Raw genomic sequence first — 17,710 nt, 5'->3', positions numbered from 1 at the left:
AAAAGTTTTGTCAGGTGAAGGATATCTGAAAAATAAAACTGATGCATCATAGATGGGAGTGGCATAGGAAGAGGAATTTTTAAAAGCATTGGTTTCGAGAGATGAAAGGGATTTAAGTTACTTTGAAGCAAGTTTTGGTTTCAGTACTGTGTTATTTTGACCACAGTATGCTCCAGATATAACCAACCATATTTTACAAACATTCTCCCTGTGGGCTCATCCAATATGACATTTGGAGTTCCTTATGAAACACCTAGAATTCTTAGTTTATATTCCTGCTCTACCACATGACACTCTTCAGTATAAAGCAGTTAAATTAAACTCTTTGGAGGGCCTCATAAGTTAGATAATTGGAGCACAAGGAAGAATCTGTCATCAGACGCCTTTCACTAAGTTAATTATAATAAAACCAACATCAAGTGGTTAGAAACAGAGGTTAAAATTTCACTCACTTGGACTTTGCATAATAATAAACTAAACTGCTGGACTGAATTGGCATTCTGCTGGTAATATGATTTGGAAACAGAAAAACCAGCCAATGAGTGATCTATTCTGTTTCTTGAAAGTAATTTCAAGTAACACAAGGCTTTAACTTCCCTTTGCTTTTAAAACGTTATTTGTGATAGGAATCATGCAAACAAATAAGACAATCTACACACGTTTCCTCCCCTATGGGTCTGGACAACAAATCACCTAAATACTTTATAGCCCAGACACTGTGGCTGCAACTCTCTATCGATCCATTTCTTGAAAAAATTAACACATTCTACAAATCCTGAAATCACCTTAAAAAGCAGTCAGTACCAGGGAAGGATGGGGTTTCCCAGGAGGCTCAGAGGTAAAGAATCTACCTGCCAATGTAGGAGACACGCAGGAGACGTGGGTTTGTTCCCTGGGTCAGGAAGATCCGCTGGAGGAGGAAATGGCAACCCACTCTAGTATTCTTGCCTGGGAAATCCCTTGGACAGAGGATCCTGGTGGGCTACAGTTCACAGGGTGACAAAGAATCAGACTGGACACACACACACACACACATACACACACATACACCAGGGAAGAAGCATAAGAGCAGAAATGAAGAGATTACACAGTGGAAAAGAATCAGAAGACAGTGAGTGCCATAAATACATGGAATGCGAAATGAGAAGAACCAGTTTTCTTTTCCTACTGGGAAGAATCTAATCAGTTTGCTTCCAGGTGTGTGTTCCACATAAAATACATTTGCTATTTTTTTTAAGACTTCAGGTAACACACCCCTAAACTAAAGACTAAAGCCATATTCAACTTCCCAGTTCTTCATTAAACAGGTTTCATGTTACCTTGTCCATGGCAAAATTCTCCTTTTTTCGGCTATGTTTAATGCTTCCGCTATCTCATGATAAGGTTTTATAACCCCTTCTCTGGCCTGGTAACACTTAAACACTAAAAAAAGTGTCCGATTCCAGAGCCTTGTTGCTTTCCACTTTCCTTCTACAGCCATTATAAACTCTAGACTCCAATTCTCAATATGTTCACCATTAAAATATATTAGCTAAAAACTCTAGGTACATTTAATTTTTTTTTAAATAAAAAAGTCCCTAACAACTCCCTTCTGGTAATACACTCTTTTGCTCCTCAGATAAACTTCCTCTTAATTTTTCAGAAAGGGGAGAAGCTTTCCCTGTTGTATATGCCCCAAAGTAAGAAAATATTCCAAGTATATACAGACAGCATTGCAGACATCACCAGCGCTCCTCACTTGCCGCTGTTCACCAACTGCAAATATCTGCAGCTTCTGCATGAGCTGCCCCCTGGCCGCTGGGGTGTTTTTGTCCCAGAAGCAGAGCAGGCCGGGGCAGAAGCCCTGGGAGTCCAGGCCACTTTCAGCAGCTCTCAACCAGCCCTGGTTAACTGGCGTTAGACAACAATCTCTCCAGCATCCTTGCCTGCAGGGGCACCAGCCCTGAGTCACGTCCCACACAGCTTCTAGGAGGCCCCGGGGGAAGGAGTCCCGGGCGCCTACGGGGTGACCTCTTCAGTAACTCACCTCCCACCAGCTTCCTTCCCTTCCCTGCCTCCATGCCCCACTCCCTGAAAGATACTTCCTGGGATCTCCCCCCAAAAGAGGTGACTTGTACTCAGATCCTCATCTCAAGATCTGCTTCTGAGGGAGCCCAACTTAAGTCAGAGAGAATCACCAAAATATTTTATAAACTATTGACTTAAAGGCAGAGACTGATGGGAACAACTTCACTTTAATGCAACTCTGCTTATGGGTCATCCCTGCTGGCTCAGAGAGTAAAGAATCTGCCTGCAATGCAGGAGCCCCAGATTCGATTCCTGGGTCAGGAAGATCCCCTGGAGAAGGGAATGGCTACCCACTCCCAGTGTTCTTGCCTGGAACATCCCCTGGACAGAGGAGCCTGGCGGGCTACACAGTCCATAGGGTTGCAAAGAGTCAGACATGACTGAGCGACTAATACTTTGAAAGATACATACATTCTATGAGATAGACTCACAGCAGAATGAAGTAGATTAGGAACACTGGATCAGGGATCCAGAAAAACTTCCGAAGGAAGGTAACATCTCAAAGAGGCCTCGAAGGATGAATATGCGTTCAGCTGGGGCAGAAGTGCTTAAAGGACACTTGAGGCAGAAAGACCAACAGAATAAAAGCAAGCAAAAAAAAAAAAAAGAAATGTAATACACTCAGGGTGAGAAGGGAAATGATGAAGATGAAGCAGGAAAGCAGTTCAGAGCCATGAACACGATTCTAAGCCCTCAGAACATCAATTTCCCTCTCTGAGGACAAAATAGGTGATCAGGGAATTGATACATTACAGTTGTTTAAAAACATGTGAGCAGGGACATCCCTGGAGGCACAAAGGATAAGAATCTGCCTACCAATTCAGGGGACACAGGTTCAGTCCCCGGTCAGGGAAGATTGCACATACTGCGGAAAAACTAGGCCTAAGAGCCCAAACTACTGAGCCTGTGAACCACAGCTCCTGAAGCCCACACGCCCGGGGCCTGGGCTCCGCCAGAGAAGCCACAGCAATGAGCAGCCTGCCGCTGCAAGGAAGAGTTGCCCCCTCCTGCCACAGGTAGAGAAAGTCCAGGCAAAGCAGAAGACCCAGTGCAGCCAAAAATAAAAATGAAGAAAGACACCTATGAGCAGAGCATACAGCAGATTGTCAGAAGAAGATGAATAATATAAACAGTATGAAAAATTTGAATTTCTTAAGCTTATGTGTATGTGTGTGTGTGCTCAGCTGTGTCCACCTCTTTGCAACCCCGGGGACTTTTGCCCGCCAGGCTCCTCTGTCCGTGGGGTTTCCCAGGCAAGAATACTGGAGAGGGTTGCCATTTCCCTCTCCAGGGGATCTTTCCAATGCAGGGACTGAACCACTGTTTCCCGTGTCTCCTGCAGTGGCAGGCAGATTTACTAGTGCAGACCAGTTGTAGCACACCTATTATTTTTGGGCATGTGCGTTTGCAGAGATATATGCAAATGAATCTTAGCGCTCTTTCATGAATAAAAGTAAGTCGTTAGGCAAAAGGTACTCTGTGGTTTCAGATTTGTGAGATATATCTGCATGCAGTGAGCACAAGTTACTCTACAAAGCTGGTACTGTCTGGTGTGACGTATTGCCATGAAGGGCACCATCACCTGCGCGGTTTTCAACCGGGAAACCAGGACTTATCCTTAACAGGTTCCCCTCCTGCCGTGGCCACACCCAGTCCATCAGAGTTGCGTCAGTTTTACCTCTCAGATAATTCCCGGATCTCCCCATTCTTCTCGGCTGTCTGTGTCACATTCAATTGGGCCGCCATCAATCAGTTCTCGCTGTGACGGAAGCAAGAGCAGACATTCACCCGCTCCCAGCCGTCACGCCCCTCCCCAGCGTACAGTCCTGCGTTGGCTCACCGCGGCCCTGCGGGCAAAGACCCAGCTTGACGTGGCCTCTGCCCAGCGATTCAGGCCCATCTCTCTCAATGCCATCAAGCCACACTGGCCACCGTTTAATGCCCCAGAAAAGCCCGTGATCCTAAGCACATTGAGGGTTATGCCTGTATTGATACATCAGGTCCCATTGAAGATGATACGTGTCATTGTCAAGCTACAATTATGGACCTAATGACGGCCCATATCAAGGTGGTGTATTCTTCTCTATAGTTTATCTTCTGCAGACTAGCCCCTTTGAACCACCAAAGGCTGCATTTACAGTAAGAACGTATCATCCAAATATTAACAAGAGCGGCTGCATCTGTCTTGCTCGTCTAAGATCAGAGTGATCTCCTGCTTTAACTGTTTCTGAAGCTCTTATATTCATTCCTCACTGTGCTGTAATCCAAGCCCAGTTTACCCCCTAGTGCCAGAGATCACACAGATCTACAACACAGAGAGAGATGCAACAGAAATCACCAGAATGAACTCAGAAAATTGCCATGAGATGCTACCTTAAGGTCAGATTAACCTGCATTAGATCTGGAATAAACTTTAAATTATTGTTGATATATACATTTGACACCCAGGTTCGATCCCTCGGTCGGGAAGATCCCCTGGAGAAGGGAATGGCAACCCACTCCAGTATTCTAGCCTGGAGAATTCATGGACAGAGGAGCGTAGCGGGCTACAGTGCATGGTGGTGCAGAGTCATACACGGCTTAGTGACTAAATAACAACAACATCCCACGCACCCCTCCAATTTTACCTATTTAATTCCCATTTCTCCTCCACCTCTCAGCCAAAGACCACTCTCTCAGGAAACCATCCCTGGCCTCCAGACAAAGCCAGGTTTCTCTGTTTGTGGCTCCCCTAACCTTATGTCTCCCTCCTTCTCCATCTGCCATCACCTACCCGTGTGCCCACTTGATCATCTACCTTCCTCTCTTGACCATAAGGTCTATGAAGATGGCACATAGCAAAGGCTTAAGAAATATGTGTTTAAAGAAATTATTCTAAGAAGTTAACTTCACTCAGGTATCTCATTAATCATTTCAGATGTTATCTATTTATGCCCATTTATAGCTAAGAAAACTAAAGTGCTAAGAGACTTAAAAATCTTGTTCAGTCAGTAATGATGGACCTAAAATTTATTCTCAAGTCTGTCTGACTTGAGCTGACCCTCCTGGCCACCACCCTATCCTGCAAGAGTAGATAACTATTATATGATGGGGTTTCCACATTAAATATTAAAATATATATATACAAATGAACCTATAACAAAACAGAATAGGCCACAGACATAGAAGGCAAACTTAGGGTTACCAAAGGGGAAAAGGGGTGGGAGTCTGAGATTAACATACTCACACTGTTTGCTGTTTAGTCGCAAAGTCGTGTCCAACTCTTTTCAACCCGATGGACTGTAGCCCACCAGGCTCTTTCCTCTCTCCATGAGATTTTCCAGACAAGAATGCTGGAGTGGCTTGCCATTTGCTTCTCCATGTATGCACACTATTGTATATAAAATGGATAACCAGCAAGGATCTACTGTATAGCACAGAGAACTATATTCAACATTTTGTAATAACATATAAGGGGAAAGAACAAAGAATATGTACACACACATGTAAACACACACACACATAAAAAGTGAAAAAAGTGCACGTGTCAGTTCCGTCATATCTGACTCTTTGCAACCCCATGGACTGTCATTAACCAAACTCCTCTGTCCACGGAATTCTCCAGGCAAAAATACTGGAGTGGGTAGCCATTCCCTTCTCCAGGGGATCTCCTGGGATCAAACTTGGGTCTCTCGTGTTACAGGCAGATTCTTTACCATCTGAGCCACCAAGGAAGCCCATATATACATATGGGCCACATATGTGTATAACTGAATCATTTAGCTGAGCACTTGAAACTAATACAACATTGTAAATCAGCTATATTCAATTTGAAAAAAAAAAAAAGAGTAGTAGGCAATGTTTACTAAGCTGTGTCTGTATTAAGAGTTATAAGACCCTTCTTCTATTTCTCAGAATTTTTTGTTATATCGTTTCCTGATAACCTCTTCAACAAAAATTTCTTCTACATGGTGTTTGAATTTTTCTGAATTTCATCGTATCCAGACTCTGATTTATTGATTCATTCCTTAGCATCATTTCCAGCCTATCTGGCCTCCCATTGTACCATATTATATCATTCCAAATGTATTTTTCCTGCTCTTTGCCTATGTGATGCCCTAATTTTTGCAAAGCCACAATAATGTAGGAAAATACAGCCACTAGGGCTTCTCAATTTTGTTCAAAATGAATTTTCCTGGACAGGTAGGGGTGGAGAGTGTTTTGGAATAACGGCAGGAAGAGAGGATGAGATGAGACTGAATTGTATGTAGAATACAGACTAGGAAAAATCAGTTCCAGTTTGGAAACAATGAAGCCAGATAATATTCCTAGTTCAAAGAACAAACGTAGTTAAAGAATGCCTACTGTGACATGGAATTGAGTAATACACGGGAGGCTAAACACAATCTTTATCTTAAAAAAGAAAATAAATTATTAGAGAGTTACCCAGAGGAGACTTCATGTGACAGATAAATGTGTATAATAACAGAGTTACCACGTATCTTAATATGCTGCTATTTTCTTGATAAAATTAGAATCTCTTAGAATGTAGACATATATCTTGTTTGCTTCAAGCCAAAGATGGTTTAAAGAAACAAAGGGTGAGGGCCCAGTGAACTATGAAAATCAGGTCATCTTGATTAATGATGAGACAAAAAAGCACATGGAAATACCAACAATTCTTACATAATCTGTCCCTGTGTACAGTAAGCTTAGAAGTGAGCAAGGGAACTGTCTCTAGCCACAGCCCTGTGACTTCCTCCCAGAGGAATCTGCTTCTGCCACACACAGCTGGTTCCCCCAAAAAAGGCAGTTCTGGGCACTCCATCCCTATTCACCCGAGACTCCTGGCTTTTTCATCTCACTTCCTCTTATGGGCTCCTCCTGAGTTGACTTTACCTCCCAACCCTGCCCCCGCTTTGCCCTTGAGGATCACTAGGTTCAGAGCTTCTCTCCATTTACCTTTTCCCAAGGTACAGCAATCCTGCTCACTCTCCGGCTCTCTTTGCTTGGAGTTGACCCTGCCCACCCAAGCCCCACTTAGCTGCTTCATTCCCCAGGAGGGACAGTTCACCATACCTAACCATCATCCACGTGATGAGGTTTGAAGGAACCTTGTAGCTTCCCAACTGCCCACCCCCATCCACTAGAAGCATCTCTGAAAATGCAAATTCTGTCAGAAAAGGAATACAGCCAATCCCCATTATTTCTAGGTTTTCCTATGCACTGAGTTATTAAAAGATGCTTGCTCCTTGGAAGGAAAGCTATGACAAACCAAGACACCATATTAAAAAGCAGAGACACCACTTTGCCAACAAAGGTCCGTATAGTCAAAGCTATGGTTATTCCAGTAGTCGTGTGTGGATGTGAGAGTTGGACCATAAGAAGGCTGAGCACTGAAGAATTCATGTCTTCACGGTGCAGGAGAAGACTCCTGGGCGTCCCTTGGACTGCAAGGAGATCAAGCCAGTCAATCCTGAAGGAAATCAGCCCTGAATATGCATTGGAAGGACTGATGCTGAAGCTGAAACTCCAATACTTTGGCCACCTGATGCGAACAGTTGATTCATTGGAAAAGACCCTGATGCTGGGAAGGATTGAAGGTGGGAGGAGAGGGGGGTGACAGAGGATGACATGGTTGGATGGCATCTCTGACTCAATGGACATGAGTTTGGGCAAACTCCGGGAAATGGTGAAGGACAGGGAAGCCTGGCGTGCTGCAGTCCATGGGGTCGCAGAGTTGGACACAACTGAGCAACTGAACAACAAAGGCTTATCATAGCTTTCCTTCCAAGGAGCAGGCATCTTTTAATTTCACTGTGTTACCATCCACAGTGATTTTGGAGCCCAAGAAAATAAAAATCAGCTGTAGTTCAATAAACAATAAATTTTTTTAAAAGAAGATGGAGATAATCACGCTCACCTCATGAAACAGAAAAGACAATATAATAAGGTATAGCACTGTGCCTACTAAAAGCCAAAAAGTGATTTTTTTTAAACAGCAGATGATACTAAAGCTTCTTTCCAGCTCAGAAAGTCTGTGGATATAAGCAACCAGCACTGCCTTCCATGCTGGTTTTTTTTTTCCTGACCCATGTCTGCTCCTTATTAAAACACTGCAGTGTTGCAGTGAAGGAAGAACTTATTCAGTAACCCTGTGCATCAAAGAAGTAGACGAACTGACACCAGAGCCTCAGAGATGATTCTAAGGGTCACTAGAGACCTCCATCTTTTCTGCTTGAGATCACACATATACCTTGAGATCACAAAAGAACTATCCAACAGAGTATTGAAACTCTGGACCCCTCCAAGTCCTCTGACTCTACTTGTTAATAACATAAATTTATCAATATGCTTATTCTTTTCTCTAATTTTGGTTTTCTCCACTGAAGTTATAAGCATGTGTCCCTGCTTAAAGCTCAAGGCCAAATGCAGGGTAAGACTATATATTCTCACTGCCAGAAGGCTCTGTTTTAAAAACTCTGAAAAATAAAGCCTTGTTTATAAGCTTTAGACCATGGCTGCAAAAAAAACATAATATGCAAATCAGATATTTTATAACTTTACTGCTAAATAATAAAGGCAGCACTCCAAACCTCAGCCAGACATTTACATAATTGCATTACCAGCATTCATATGAGCCATAATGGAAGTGAAGGGGGACACCTTGCTTATTTCCTATCCACACCATAATACAACATGACTCTCATTTGCCCTTACAAATAAAGCTTAATTGTTGATTTAAAAGCAGTCACCATATTTGGGTTTTTTTATGGTTCCTGGTCACCAAGAGGGAGCAGCAGCAAATTTCATAAGGAAGAAAAATGTTTAATAAAAAACTGTGGTTATTCCAAAAGAAGTGCACTAAATATTCAACTTTCATTACGCTTCTGCATTTGCTTTCTCTGCATTTCAACAGAGCAATTTCTCATTACACATATCGTCTCTTTTCAAGATTGATTTCTTCGGGGTCAGTTTTTCCAAATCTCTTTATGTACACTGAGTACAGAGAATTGGCTGATACTCCTAACAACCCTCTTCTAATTACTTAATTAATTAATAATTCTTGGGTGTCCCTAGAGACAACCTAGAATGTACCCAATCAATGCTTGATGAATTGAGTTGAAATTAAATTATTCCATTTAAGAAACTAACTTATGGCACTTATCTTGGTTTAGGCACCCCCAAATGCAGATCCTGAAACGGAGCTTGGGTGCAAGTAGTTTAGGGGCCCCCCAAGTGGCTCAGTGGTAAAGAATTCGCCTGTCAGTGCAGGAGATGTGGGTTTGATCCCTGGGTCAGGAAGATCTCCTGCAGGAGGAAATGGCAACCTACTCCAGTATTCTTTTTTTTTTAATTAATTAATTTATTTTAATGGAGGATAATTACTTTACAATATTGTAGTGGTTTTTGCCGTACATTGACATGAATCAGCCATGGGTGTACGTGTGTCCCCTATCCTGAACCCCCCTCCCACCTCCCTCCCCATCCCATCCCTCTGGGTCATCCCAGAGCACCAGCCCTGAGAGCTCTGTCTCATGCATCGAACCTGGAATGGCGATCTGTTTCACATATGGCAATATACATGTTTCAATGCTATTCTCTCAAACCATCCCACCCTCGCCTTCTCCCACAGAGTCCAAAAGTCTGTTCTTTACATCTGTGTCTCTTTTGCTGTCTCGTATATAGGGTCATCATTACCATCGTTCTAAATTCCATATATATGCGTTCGTGGACTGTACTGGTGTTTTTCTTTCTGACTTTCTTCTACTCCAATATTCTTGCCTGGGGAATCCCACGGATGGAGGAGCTTGGCGGGCCACAGTCCATGGAGTTGCAAAGAGTCAGACATGACTTAGGGACTGGGCCCAGATCCACGCAGATAGTGTATTTGGAAGGTGATCTCAGGAAGCACAAGTGAGGCAGTGGGGAAGTGAGGCAGGGAAGGGAGGTAAGTTAAACAGGTGCATCAGTGAGACAGGTAAACGCTGCGGGGCAACTGGGCTCCAGACCCAGAAGGGACACGAGGAGGAACCATGAGAACGGAACTCCACAAACCCCGCGTGCTCCCCCTACGCAGCCATCTCCACTCTCCTCCACTTACCCACTCATCCCTGGCTTCCCAGGGATGCAGTCTAGAGTGAGGACATAGGTTCCGCCAGTTCTCAGGTCGGACACCAGGCATTCCATCACCCTCGGACCCCACACCCCACCTACTGTCAGAGCCCACGCACCGTCACGCTTCAGAACAGCGGTCTCTGTCACCCTCCACTTACAGGTTATTCATCTCATTGGAAACCTTGCTTTTAAATCATCATGAGTGATTCTTAGAATCTGGTCTGCAATCCTTTCGGCTCATCATTTCCATAAAATGATTTTAAGACTTTATACTCACTACAACATATTTTTAAGTTAACTACATGATTTTTATCAAATGTCTAAATGGTTGCTAGATGTGACTTTCAATGAAATATAGATATTGAAAGTCCAAAGTAAAACTGCTATTCTCCTCTTTTCAGTGTTCCCAATGGAAGGAATCTAAATTCCAAAAGAATTTGATTCTCACCATTGTGCATTTAAAAATATAAATTTATGTGTTTCTTGTTTTATGATGTTCCTTAAAGTCTTATTCCCATTACATTTTCCCCACAGAATTAATTCTAATACAACAATATTATACTTGAAATAATTTTGCTAAATAAACTTATGATAATTCCTTTCAAAATGTATATAAATTGACATGTTTTAAAATTTCCTGTGACCTTACAGTTCAAACTTTTTTTAAACTTTTCTTCTGAGGAGTTCATATACACTTCTCATTTAGTACATAGTTAAACAAAATAATACAAATGTATTTTAAATGTTGATAAATATATAGCAATTCAAATGCTAGCAGAAATGCATCTTTTAATAAAATAGACAGGACTGTTTTGTTTTTCCTAATTGGTTCACCTCTTCATGAAGGGATATTATTTTGTTCCTAGAATAAGACAGAGGCCAGCATTAGTGTTATTTTAATAAATAGCACAGAGAGGACCGCTCAAAAAAAAAAAAAGGTAGCTGGGAATAGAACAGATTTTGTTATAGCAATGTCCTTCAGTTCCTTAAACTTTTCCAGAGTTACATCCTAAATATAACATAACATAGTAGTCTATCATCAAAGATTATTAGGAATAATCTTGGGTAAGTCTCAGGATAATTTTAGAGCAATTTAGTTTAAAATAAAGAAGTAGAAACTGTCTGAGTTGAAAGGAAGTTTTTGTCAGTCATTAGAGCGATTTGCTTTCTCAGTATCAGTATTTCACACAGTGCCTTGGTTTGGCCCTCAGGAGTTTTTCCATCACAGCAAGAATAAGGGTGAATAAGCAGGGAGATGGGGAAAAGGGAGGTGTGAGAAGTAAGCATGAAACCCTCCAGATGGTAAGAATGTCTGCAGACAGATCGGCTTGACAAGAGCCTGCAGGGAGTTCAGTATCTGGAAGCTGACTGGTTGAAGCCACACATGTCCTTGCATACCACCTTGGGAAGTCTGTGAACCCCAAGTGTACACACACACACACACACACACACACACCAGTTTACAGTTCACTGGCTTAGGAACCAACTTTCTGACCCCCGAGTCCTTCTGATCCTTGCCTTGTGAAATTCAAAGACCAAGTTTTTGAAACCCCCAAATTGAAAACTAACTCTTTGGTTTGGCTGTTTCACTCTCTGGGCAAGTTAATAAAACTTTAATGCCCTGGCGGCTGCCTCGAAAGGAAGGAATGGACAGGAGGCAAACAATTACCAGAAAAAAAAAAGAATACATTAGTTAGCAATTCAAAGTTGTGCCTTGCCACAAATAAAAAGAGCTTGCTTAAGATTACAAGTTAGTAGGGGTGCATGCTGGGTAGATTTGTTGGTAGATTTAAGATTAGTGGATAAGAAAAGAGGAGCATCTCCTAGCAGAGGGCAGTAAGATAATAAAAGATAGGGATGCTGGAAATCACCAAGGATGTTAAGGGAAAAGTGGAAAGAAGGGTTTCGGTGATATTCATATGAATGACCAGGGGGAGACAATACAGGACAAGTTAAAGGGGGCAGCGAGGAATCAATGGAGATTTCTGGGTCAGGGGACCACAGGAAATGGCCATCTTTAGTGATCTATAACTTTCAGCATTTTTTTCCACTTGCCATATGTCAGCAAATTAAATAAAATCCACAGGTAGAAAAAAAATTTTTTTAAATGTGGCAGGTCATGCCTTTGTATAAACTTTCCAGTGATTGGTTTGGATTTGTGTGAATGTTAAATGTGCCTTTTGGCTCATCATTTCCATAAAATGATTTTAAGACTTTATACTCACTACAACATATTTTTAAGTTAACTACATGATTTTTATCAAATGTTTAAATGGTTGCTAGATGTGACTTTCAGTGAAATATAGATATTGAAAGTCCAAAGTAAAACTGCTATTCTACTCTTTTCAATGTTCCCAATGGAAGGAATCTAAATTCCAAAAGAATTTGATTCTCACCATTGTGCATTTAAAAATATAAATTTATGTGTTTCTTGTTTTATGATGTTCCTTAAAGTCTTATTCCCATTACATTTTCCCCACAGAATTAATTCTAATATAACAACATTATACTTGAAATAATTTTGCTAAATAAACTTATGATAATTCCAAACAAAAGCAATGCCAAAGAATGCTCTAACTACCGCACAATTGCACTCATCTCACATGCTAGCAAAGTAATGCTCAAAATTATCCAAACTGGTCTTCAACAGTACATGAACCATGAACCTCCAGATGCTCAAACTGGATTTAGAAAAGGCAGAGGAGCCAGAGATCAAATTGCCAACATCCATTAGATCATCGAAAAAGCAAGAGAGTTCCAGAAAAATATCTACTTCTGTTTTATTATGTCAAAGCCTTTGACTGTGTAGATCACAACAAACTGTGGAAAATTCTTCAAGAGATGGGAATACCAGACCACCTTACCTGCCTCTTGAGAAATCTGTATGCAGGTCAGGAAGCAACAGTTAGGATCAGACACCAGATATGGAACAAGAGACTGGTTCTAAATTGGGAAAGGAGTACGCCAGGGCTGTATATTTTCACCCTGCTTATTTAACTTATATGCAGAGTACATCATGTGAAATGCTGGGATAGATGAAGCACAAGCTGGAATCAAGATTGCCAGGAGAAATATCAATAACCTCAGATATGCAGATGACACCATTCTTATAGCAGAAAGAGAAGAACTGAAGAGTCTCTTGATGAAAATGAAAGAGGGGAGTGAAAAAGGTGGCTTAAAACTCAACATTCAGAAAACTAAGATCATGGCATCTGGTTCCATCACTTCATGGCAAATAGATGGGGAAACAGTGTCAGACTTTCTTTACTTGGGCTCCAAAATCACTGCAGATGGTGACTGCAGCTATGGAATTAAAGACGCTTGCTCCTTGGAAGGAAAGTTATGACCAACCTAGACAGCATATTAAAAAGCAGAGACATTACTTTGCCAACAAAGGTCTATCTAGTCAAAGCTATCATTTTTCCAGTAGTCATATATGGATGTGAGAATTGGACTATAAAGAAAGCTGAGCACCAAACAATTGATGCTTCTGAACTGTGGTATTGGAGAAAACTCTTGAGAGTCCCTTGGACTGCAAGGAGATCCAATCAGTCCATCCTAAAGAAAATCAGCCCTGAATATTCATTGGCAGGACTGATGCTGAAGTTGAAGCTCCACTACTTTGGCCACCTGATGCAAAGAGCTGACTCACTGGAAAAGACCCTGATGTTGGGAAAGATTGAAGGCAGGAGGAGAAGGGGACGACAGAGGATGAGATGGTTGGGTGGCATCACCGACTCGATGGACATGAGTTTGAGCAAGTTCAGGAGTTGGTGATGGACAGGGAAGCCTGGCATGCTGCAGGCCATGGGGTCACAAAGAGTCAGACATGACTGAGTGACTGAACTGAACTCTGGAAAAGAGCATGGAGCTTCTCGAAAAAAACAAAAATAGAACTACCATTGCCTGCATGCTTAGTCGCTCAGGCGTGTCTGAATCTTGGTGACCCCATGGACTGTAGCCCGCCAGGCTCATCTGTTCATGGGATTTCTCAGGCAAGAATACTGGAGTGGGTTGCCATTTCCTTCTCTGGGGGATCTTCCCCACCCAGGGGTTGAACCCACGTCTCCTGCATTGCAGGCAGATTCTTTACCATCTGAGCCACCACGGGTGACCAAAGAACTATCATATTACCTAGCAATTCTACTCCTCAGTATACATCTGAAAAAACACTAACTCAAAAAGATACTTGCACCCCAATGTTCATAGCAGCATTATTCACAACTGCCAAGATATGGACGCAACCTAAGTATCCATCAACAGATGAATGGATAACGAATCTGTGAGACACTGTAACTAAGTGCATTGAGCAGCTTCAGCTGCATGCAACAAATTCTGGCAAATTCTCTTTTCATTTTTATTCTATTACAAATATTTTCTAATTTTCCTTGTTATGGCTTCTTAGATACACCACCATTTAAATGTGGACATTTAATTTCCAAATACATAGTATTTTGCTTAAAGTATCTTTAATATTAATTAATCTCTCATTTTACACTAATCTCTCATTTACACTAATTTCTCATTTCTTCTCTGCAATCACCCTCTGTGTTTTTTTCAGTCTAACTTTATTGAGACTTCTGATGGTTAAGTCAAAGATCTCTCTTGGTAAGTGCCACATTGCCCTTGAAAATATGTGGGTTTATTTTCAAATATCTTTTGATATTGATTTCTAACATAATCTGCAGTGATAAGAGAACAGACTCTGTTTGATTTCAGTACCTTTATACCATGAAGTTTTTGCACCTTGTCTTATGTCCCTGGATATGTTCCATTGTCTCCTGGTTTAGTCTATAGGAATTTGAATAGAATTTGTATCCTACAGTTGTGTGAAAATTATATAAATCTTAACTGTGTTGAATTGGTGCCCAATACTTTTCAGGTCTCCTATATCCTTTTACTTCTCTGTATATTCATTCTACTAATTTTTGAGAGTTGGATATTGAAACTCCAACTAAAAATCTTAATTTATCTACTTAAAAGAATTATAATATACAGTGGAACTATAAGTAGCTTTGTTCTGTTTTTTCCAAGTCTCCTGTAAATACTTTCATAATTTAAAGAAATTAAAGTTAAAAAAAGAAGCAGTGAGGTATATACATATATGTATATGAAGATCCCCCTGGAGAACAGCAGGGCAGCCCACTCCTGTATGGTTGCCTTGGAGAATCCCATGAACGGAGGAGCCTGGCTGGCTATGGTCTGTAAGGCTACAAAGAGTCAGACATGACTGAGGCGACTTACAGCGCACGCACACACACACACACACACACACATATACACACATATGTGTGTGTGTGTGTGTGTAAAATGCAATACTACTCAACCATAAAGAAAGAATAACATTTTCATATTTGCAGCAACATGGATTGACTTACAGGACATTGTGCTAAGTGAAATAAGTCAGACAGAGAAAGACAAACACGATATGGAATCACTTACATGTGAAATCTGAAAAATACAACCACTTAGTGAATATAACAAGAAGAAGCAGACTCACATATAAAGAACAAGTGAGTGGTTATCAGTGGAGAGAGGGGAGAGGTAATATGGGGTGGAAGAGAGGGAGGTACAAACTACTGAGTGTAAGGCAGGCTTAGCGACGTATTGTGCAACCCTGGGAATATAGCCAATATTTTATAATAATTGCAAATGGAAAATAACATTTTAAATTGCATTAATTTTTTAAATAAATAAAACAAAATTTTTTTTTTTTTTTGGCTACACAGTGTGTGGGTTCTTAATCCCCAAACCAGGGAACAAACCCGCACCCCCTGCAGTGGAAGCGCAGAGTCTTAACCACTGGATCACCAGTGCTCATGCATGCTCAATCGTCTCTGACTCTTTGTGACCCCACGGACTGTAGTCCCTGCCAGGTTCCTCTGTCCATGGGATTTTCCAGGCAAGAATACTAGAGTGGATTGCCATTTCCTCCTCCCGGGGATCTGCCCAACCCAGGAATCAAACCCAAGTCTCCTGTGTCTCCTGCATTGGCTGGCAGATTCTTTTTGCACTACCTGGGAAGCCCCTAAAATTCTTAAATGATTATCATCTATAACATTTGATTGTTTTTGGTAATCTAATGCAGATATAAAAAAGTATGTTTATCATCAGGGTAGGCACAAAGGAAATTGAGGTGGGGAACAGAAATTGAGGGCTATTAAATATCATAGGGCCTTCCTAAAGGGCAGGAAGCTTATCAGCTGTGCTTCTCTTCTCTGCTCAAGCAGTCCTGTTTGCCCAGAAATCAATGAACATGAAACAACTCATGTATCTTCAGTGGGCAAACATGTGTGTTTTCCTAATTCACGATGTAGAGAGCAGGATGAAAGGCCAGAGACCACTGGGGGTGGAAGAGTATTAGATTTACAAAATGGATTGCATCCAAATGTCATGGGCATGAGTTCTGGGGAGCCTAATGATTTTTGAAAAATATCTGTTAGGACTGCTGCATCATGCCAGGCTCCAGGGTAAAACCGCAAGTAGGAATTGATCCGTTGTATTTTATAAAATCCAAATGCTGCTTTCCTGTTTTTAAATACTTTAAAAAAATATATAACAGAATCTGAAATAGAACACAAGGGAAGAAATCGAGACAGCACATTTGAACCTTCTCAAGCTGCCAAGTCACGTATCTCTCCCTCTTCCCCTCCAGAGAGGCCCAGGCGTGCCCACTCTCTGTCTGCCAGGGATCTGGGACTCAGCAAGAGGTTATTCACACCATGTCCAGTCCTAAATCATGCTTTTAAAATATCCAGGAGTGGCCAAAGCTTTGGCATTATCTGTGAAAGTGAAAGTGAAGTCGCTCAGTCATGTCCAACTCTTTGCGACCCCATGGACTGTAGCCCACCAGGCTCCTCCATCCATGGGTTTTTCCAGGCGAGAATACTGGAGTGGGTTGCCATTTCCTTCTCCAGGGGATCTTCCCAACCCAGGGATCGAACCTGGGTCTCCCGCCTTGCAGGCAGACTACCATCTGAGCCACAGGGATTATGTGTATACTCATTTAAATTTACTGAACTGACAAAAAACAAGTGAGAAATAGCAAAGGGAGCCAAATGCTAAATGTCTGTGTCACTGTTCACACTTTCTGGCAAGTCTTTATTTGATGATAATTTCAGTCTCTCCCTCTGCTTCTCCCCCAGGTAACATGAGCCACAAAGATCAGGAGGAAGAAGCCTGTCCTTCCCCTGAAGTGACCTCAAAGCTGAGCAGCTGCTTAAGCCCCCAGATGCCTCCTAGACCGGCTTCCCGTGAACTTGAGACTTCTGCTCTTTAAGGTTTAGGCTTCAGTGGGAATGTTCTTGATGAGCACAAATGACAAGGCCAAGACAGAGGCTGTGCAAAAGAATGGGGTTTAGAAATGAAGGGACTTCAAAGTACAAACACTCTGTCAAGTCCAGGAGCAGTTCCTAGAAAGAACACATGCATTTTATTGATAAAGTGCTTTACCACTGCACCAGGTGGCACGGTGGTAAAGAGTCTGCCTGCCAATGCAGAAGATGCAGGAGATGCGAATTTGATCCCTGAGTTGGGAAGATCCCCT

General features: G+C 41.8%; 1 long non-coding RNA gene across 1 annotated transcript in view; it reads right to left on the bottom strand.

The window, feature by feature from the left end:
- Positions 1-5,429, bottom strand: part of LOC122687464 — a 33,930-nt gene extending 28,501 nt beyond the window's left edge. Inside the window, exon 1 of the long non-coding RNA XR_006339150.1 lies at positions 5,294-5,429. This is a non-coding gene — a long non-coding RNA (uncharacterized LOC122687464). The remainder of the gene's footprint in view (positions 1-5,293) is intronic.
- Positions 5,430-17,710: the final 12,281 nt, after the last annotated feature.

Source organism: Cervus elaphus, chromosome 31 (genome assembly GCF_910594005.1).
Source record: "Cervus elaphus chromosome 31, mCerEla1.1, whole genome shotgun sequence".
Taxonomy (NCBI): Eukaryota; Metazoa; Chordata; class Mammalia; order Artiodactyla; family Cervidae; genus Cervus; species Cervus elaphus.
This window is presented reverse-complemented; position numbering and strand designations above follow the sequence as displayed.